The sequence below is a fragment of the Eleginops maclovinus genome, chromosome 11, assembly GCF_036324505.1.
Source record: "Eleginops maclovinus isolate JMC-PN-2008 ecotype Puerto Natales chromosome 11, JC_Emac_rtc_rv5, whole genome shotgun sequence".
In the NCBI taxonomy this organism is placed as follows: Eukaryota; Metazoa; Chordata; class Actinopteri; order Perciformes; family Eleginopidae; genus Eleginops; species Eleginops maclovinus.
The window spans coordinates 6,161,928-6,169,662 of record NC_086359.1 but is presented as its reverse complement, the minus strand read 5'-3'; positions in this window follow the sequence as shown (position 1 = coordinate 6,169,662).

Here is a 7,735-nt window from a genome sequence, read left to right as displayed (position 1 = left end):
CTAGCCCATGATGTCATCCGCCCTGCGTCGTTCATTGGCTGAGAGGCTGAATATTAATGCAGGAAGCGAGTCTGGGGGAGGAGGCAGCCAACGGACAGACAGAGTTGGTTTTCTGTTTAACGGATCCAACCTGCTGAGTGAGAGAGGAGGGAGGGCGAATGAGTCCTGCTCCAGAGCTGCTCTGTTGCAAGGCAGGGCTTTATGTTGGTAACCTCTCAATAATACAGTGCAAAGGCTTTGGTGTTACTCTTACTCATGGAAGAATACAGCATAAATGTAAGTAAATTGTATGTATGTATTTAAAGAGGTGGTAAAAAAGAGGATTTGATTTTTGGTGTTGGAAGGGAAATCCTTTCATTTACAGCTATCATAGTCCTCAAAATAAATACAAATATACAATTAGAGAGATTCCATTGGTAAATATAAGAAACTCCTCCCAGTTCTTATTATTTATTCCTTAAGATGTTAAGGTGTTAAAGTATGCCTGTTCACTACTGCACATTGCTGGCAAAACCACTATTTTTAATTGCAAGTTGATCACAAGGGTAGTTTTATATATTTAATTTACTGTAATGCTACATTTTCTCCCCTATTTTGAGACATTTTGATATTGGCTCCTGAATTTATTTCTGAATATTAAAATCTCTCTGCCAAACACCAACAGTTTTCTGTTTTCCAGAGTATAAAAGTGACTCTGGGTTTCTAAGCAGGCGGAGACGACAACCAAAATCCTCGCTGCGTTTGCCCTAATTTGCCTATGATGTCATCTTTTTCCTCTGTCTCACCTGTGATTGGCTGACAGGCACAGCATCTGCTCAGTCTCATGGCTAGTGCTTCAAGCCCAAGGTGGAGGCCTATCTGAGGCTCTGTGAATCATGGCTGGTTGTCCTGACAACCCCTGTAATGTCGATTTCATGTCGGAGAGAAATATGGCTGTTCAGTGACAGCGCTCACTCAAATGGAGACCATGACGATAACAAGAGCACAGTGACCTTTAAAATCATTTTTCTCAAATCAGAAGGTGGTTTAGGTGATTTTATTTTATATAAATTGCAATCGTATTTTTAAGAAACCCTGGATGAAATGGAGCTGTAAATATTTCAAATGATAGAAAACCTGAATGCACGTACACATGGTTTGAAACACTCTTTGCTAATAATCACGTGAGACTTTCCTAGTGTTTGGGAATTTTGAATATGTGACAGAATGAAGAATTATCCAATGCACAATTTTCTTTGACAAGTACAAGTTTTTTTCCAGCTTTGCAGGCACACTGATTAAACCCTGCCAACATAGAGACGAGAAAAATGCAAATGTATATTCAGTAGAGCCGTGCCACGCAAACATTTTAAAGCATGGGGGGGGGGGGTTTGCTCAGAGTCCTGTCGAAAGACTCACACAGAGGCACAGTTTATACAGAACAATGGCAAATTGCTCTTTAATCTGAGGTAATATTGCCCTCATTTAATAATTTCAGGACTTTTTCTTACATTTTTCCCATAAGTTAAAGACAGCATCAGTCAGTTCATTTTCCATGCTGATGACTTTTTTGCATGTGATGGTAATTATGAATAGTCGGACTCACAGTGTGGCTAAGAACAGCAGTCACCCTCAACCATGTGATCAACTTAATCAGCAGGCCTTGGATTCAAGATACACTCTAACAAATACAGGAACATCCAAACATCTAGCAAGAAGAACCCCTGTGAGCTGAAGGTGCTAACCCCTGAGCCACCATGCTGCCACGGCAGGAACCAGGATATGAAGGTCATGGTATAATGAGTAATAAAAGGCTGTTATTGTACTCACTGCAACCCATCCGTTGCTGTGGCGCTTGCAGGGTACATGTGCCCAAAAATCAGTCAAGGGGTTTGTTATGACCTCTTGGACCCCCCACTTCGGGGGCCCTTTAGACCTAATCAACACATCCAGTGGAGCTGGCCTCAAAAACACTTAGCTGCTCCTTAATTTGGATTTAAAATCATTTAGATAATGTGTAAAGGAATAACAAAGGATGTAACACCTAAAGTACATTTTAGGAGTACCAACCCGTGCAAATAAGTTAGGCATACCACCACAAATGTCAGTCTGGAGTCCTGGGCCGTGGCAAGATTCTGGATCACCACCCAACAAAGACATGACACACAAACACTGATACATACACACACATATCCACTCCCTTCAATGACTACACTGCTGCCTAAAAAGATGCTTCTTTAAGCTTTCTTTCCGCCTTTGTTTTGTAGATTCAAGTTGGTGAAATTAACCAAGGATTACGTTTTTCACCTGGATTAACGGGTTTAGTGTTCTCCAAGGTGTTTTGTAATCAAACTGGGCAACAAATGATTAGAAAGGTCACATATTTTCAGCCAGCATGTCCTCTCACAGCCGTGTGTGTTGGTGTCCTTTAGAAGCACTGAACCCCATACCTGCTACCTCATTGTAAGTCACCATAGATAAGAATGCTTGAAATGTTTTAATTAAATCAGCACAATAGACATGGTAAAGGAATATAAATGTCTCTCACACAAATGATCCCCCTCTGCTTCTGTCTGGTCTTTAGTCTCCCCCCACTATCAGTTCCAGCATATTGACAGATTTTCTCTATTCCACATGCTGCTAAATATGTGACATTTAATCATAAACTTAGCCGAGTACCACTGAAGGCAGATCATTTCCTAAAGCTCAGGAGCTGACAGAGCAACCTGCAGCTGCAGTGAGTAGGAGCATGATTTACTAGTTGCTACCCATAGGCTGCTGTCACTGATCAGGTTTATGTAATGAATCCTATAAATATCCTCGGAGGCAAAGCACATCTCTGTGGTGACATTTTGTAATAAGCCCTGTCTGGAAATTACTGGTGTTGTGGGAAGAGCGGTGAAAATCTCATTCAAAATGAAATAACCTACATATATATCCCACATATATCCAGACTAATAATCGAATCAGTAGACCATAATCAGGTTCCTCAAAATCAGTTTTATAACCTCAGTATCAGAGCTTTCTCTGCCTGTAAGTTTAAGCGTGTTTAAGCCTTGTTTTTTTTACTGCAACCCAAAGTTTATTCCCCCCCCCCTCCTGAAATGCCTCGCTGGGATTCCTTTGTTTACTTCTGTAAAACAGTGAGATCACTTTGTATTTGTATAATCATACGATTGTGGAGCTTTGCAATCCACTTCAATCTATTTCATGTCTAATCAAACTTTGGTTCACCAAGTGCAATGACCTCATCCTGCGGGTGAACCTGTGTTTCCTGATTATCCTTCCTTATCATCCGAAACAGAATGTATCGTTGTGCAAAAATGTATTTGAGATGATACGTTCTCTGGTCTGGAGTCACAGCGCTGGTCAATCACGACTGTATAAACCATATCAAATTATGGTTTGGATTATCATATTATGGCAGAGCTCACCGTGCCTTGGGAGCAGAGGTAGAGAGGAGCTTCAGAGAGAAACACAAGCCCTGCAGGAAACGCTGATGTATGAGAGGAGATGAGTGCGTGGGTGAATCCCACTGAACTAAACTTCGCTTTCAGCTCTGGCAATCAATAAAATCGCTCACTTTTCACCTGTGCCTGAAAATATATCTTGTAAAAACGACTGTCGAATTTCCTTTCAGTCAACACCGACATCAGGTAGTGAAATTTAGGACGCCGTTGTTTGCTCTGTGCTGTTTTCATTCGTCCAATCAGCATCAACCACTGTGTCTTTGGCCGAATTCAAGATTAGAAAACAGTTTTTATCACATTCAAACACTGGTTTACTATGATAACGCAGGACTTATAATAATGCTTAGACTAGATAGAAACAATAGCAGCAAAATAGTTACAGAACAATGTCTGGTTCGAGCTAAACAAGAACATAAATAAAATCAACATGTTCATCCACATTCCTTTTGACAATGTGTTCAAAGACAATATATTGCATGTATACTCCACTACTACAAAGCACATGAACAGCATTATAACATATTGCTTGAAGTGTTCTGATGGTAGTGGATAAATCAGAAGATAGATGGCTGCCTGCTGTGGACGGTGTATTAAATGCTCTCCATTTTACCACATCAGATTAACTTCTAAGCCCTGCAGTGTCAACTTGGCATGTAAAAGATAATGGGTCACGCTCAGGCATTCTGCAGCTACACACAAACAGGAAAACTACTTTTTTTGTGTGTGTATGCCGGCACAGCAGAGATTACCCCCAAAGGAAAATAATTGAGGTTAGTAGGCCTCTATCCTGCTGATTATGGGTAACCTATTGATAGGTTAGCTTCTCTACAAGCGCTCATTAAGTCTATTCAACATTTTAAGAGTGAAATACAGTAATGTAAGCAGCGGAGCGCGGCTATTACGGATTACAGTGCGGTTTAATGTTGTGCACTGAACACCTTGGCTCATTTGTCATGATTTAAATGTAGGATGTGTTTCAACCCGTTTACTCAAAGAGGATACAAAGTCAGAGCATTACATTTAGCCCAAACTACAGTAAACATCGAATAAAATTCCTCTCCCACAATGTTAATCTACATTTGGAGTGATATTGGAGTGTTGATATCAAAAGTGTTTTATTGGGAATACAATTATTTGAATCCTAAACCTGGAAATGATTTAGCAAATTTAGCATTTTTGGGCTCCTGTGGCTCAAAGCTGAAATCTTTTTCTGGTTAGATGCCTGGTCTGTGGTAAGACAACCTCACCGGTGAATGTTTGAAGCACTTAAGCGTTACACAACTAAACATCATTACGCTGAACATGAGCCGCATTTATCTCAGCGGCGTTGACATGCGACTGTCATGTTTGTTTATAGCGTTACATTAGCAATTACATTTATGCTTTAACTTCTGTAAAAGCGGTGTTAATATTTGGAAATGATCCTGCTGAACAGAACATTCAAGTATCATAAACATGTATTTTCTGCAGCATTCCAAAATCCAAAGGAAAAATCCCATTGCTTTTGGTCGAGGGCCATGCAATGCATCTTTCACAACGGCCTAGAAAAACACATCATCACTGCACGACTCCATTGCTATTGAAAGACAGTATTTAGTCTAAACAAACCTGGACGATCCTGCTACACCACTACTCCTTTGTTTTCTTTTTTAAAGTGATTTGAAGTCTTATCAAGCTGTTTATATTCTCCCACACAAACATACTATAACCTCTGAACTAGTAAATCCGTTCTAAAGAGGGATTAGGGGATTTAAATTTTAACATTTGTGTGACAAAATCTACGATACATAAATCCATCTTATACTTAAATGATCTTAGACTTTAAAACAGGCAACCGTTTGATATTATAATGCGACACAAACATGAAAAATGACCTGCATAAAGGCCACCATCTCGGCTTTTACAAATCGGCTTATATTTCTTTTGGACAATGTCAGGCGAGTCAGTAAGCATGGTTTATGCTTACAGAGTAATGAGCATCCGTCTTAAATCACAGAACTTAACAACTCTGGTTCTTTATTATTTCAGTGTTCATGCAACATGACAAAACAGGTATATAATTCAGTGCAGTGGGTTTGCAACGGCATCGGCTCTGGTGCTGCTGAGAAGATGCTCAGAGATGCACCTGAATATAAAACAGGGGTGGAGCTGTTAAACACACAGCCTCAGGGGGCTAGAGAGAGGGGTTTGTAAAGGTCACTTATCCTTCAGTTTTTATACAATAGCAACATGAGCGCAACCCCATCAAATGTAGCACTTAAGCGTTGTTTTTTAGCTCTATCCATTACTTTTTGTAATCTTAACACTAGAACATTACGTTGGATCAGTTGTTGAATATTATTTTGCCTAATCGTTACATCAATATCAAACAGCACACATTTTGCATACTGTTTCATCTCACGGAAAATTCTGATTATCCATATTCTCCTTCCCTTTTCTGTGTGTAAAACTCCCTGCTTAAACTCTGTCCTCCATGAAGCCTCAAGCCATGTGTCAATATTAATGAGAGCAGGACAGGAGCACCTACCCCACACGAAAAAAAGTCCTATCCATGACAACAGTGGTCTCGGTACAAGCCCCTCCCTCTGACAGCTGGCTCATTGTGTGCTGTGCTTCTGAAGCGGCCTTGTTTCCCTTTTGCTTCAACAGTTCAATAACTAATCTCAATGCAGCCAGCAGCATGTAGCTCTGGAAATGAGGAGGGTCGGCCCGATGGAAAGTCATAATCTGCTTGTCGTTGTTGTGTCGGTTAACTGGGAGGTTACCCTGTCAGGTCACATGAGGATTGTGACCAGCAAACCATCCATGAAGTCACACCTGTAGGCTACACGTGCCTGGATTAGTATTTCTCCTACTTTCCCTTTACAAAGTTCCCATGATTGTTGTGTCAATAAATGTAATACACTTGATTTTTCTAGTGGACTTTCTTTGCACACGTCTTAGCACACTCTTAACCCAGTAGTTCGAATATTTCCAACATTGGTTTATTTTTCTTCTTTCTGCTGAGTGATTTTCTTTGCAATCAAGTGAGTCATATCAAAGGTTATAGCAGCATGTTTGTAATTATTCTTCCCAAGATTGCAAATGACATTCGGATCATTTTACTCCCCCCGCCCCCCCCCGACCCACAGTAATGAAATTGAGAGAGGGGAGCCATAGTTTGGGTCTCCATCCTTCAGTTCATTCATCCATCTGGCACATCTCAGACACCCAATGATGAGTGAGCTGAGTGGGGACGATGCACATCAAAAATCTACTCCCTTTGGTTCAGTGTATGGAGGGTATACTGAGGATCTGTGACCTTGACAACCGTTTACTGGGTTTTAGCAGAACGGACATAATTCATGTTTAGTGCAGAGGGGATTTTATGATATCACATTTGTGATGTGCTATTTTATTAAAAGCAATAGTATGCCTTTTTATTATTACATTGTTTTAAGTGTGCATGATGATTTAATTGAATTTGGGTTTTTTTAAATCACAGTTTTTTTTTTCCTCATTCCTTTCACTCAGTTCTAATTTGTTATATTAGTATTTAATGTCCAATAATAGCATAAAAATCTGGGTGAGTAAAAATCATAAAATATTTTACACCTATTTTAAATTAAGATCAGATTTTTAATAAGAGTTTAAAAAAGTAAAGTTAGCCTATTTATTTTCAGCCATTTATGTGGTTAGAGTTATCACAGTCTACAGTCTGAAGAGCATGTTGACCTGTCGAGTCATCCCTCAGCGACGGTTACTTACGATGACATCACACATAAAATGTGAACAACACTCACAGCGGAACAAACGGCGGACCCCCCTGATGTTGCTGCACACAGGGCACGCGACGGCCCCCTCCCTCTGTCACATGTAGGCTTATGAACAGCAGGCTCGTGCTCTTGATGGAGGAGCCTTTTGGGCCAAAGGAACCATGTGTACTCACCACTTTCTGCTTGGACACACGCAAACAAAAGGACACGTCTGGAGTGCTTGGGGCCCAGACCCCGAGGAAGGGCAGATGGTGCTCGGGATCGAGGACCACACCGCCATTAACATGAGAAAAGAGAGGGGTAGAGGAGGGGGGGGGACAGGTACCCTCTCTCCTATTTCCCCTTCCTCAGAGATTATAAAGGGGGAGAGTCTGTGGTGCAAATTAAGAACCCAATTAGGAGCAAGCTGTCAGCTCAACAGCAGAGAATATCAAATGTGAGGATCCTGTTTGAAAAAACTGACTCAATTTAACATTTTATTACAAAATAACACATTTGAAAGTTCAATAAATCAAATAAAGTATTGCTGAA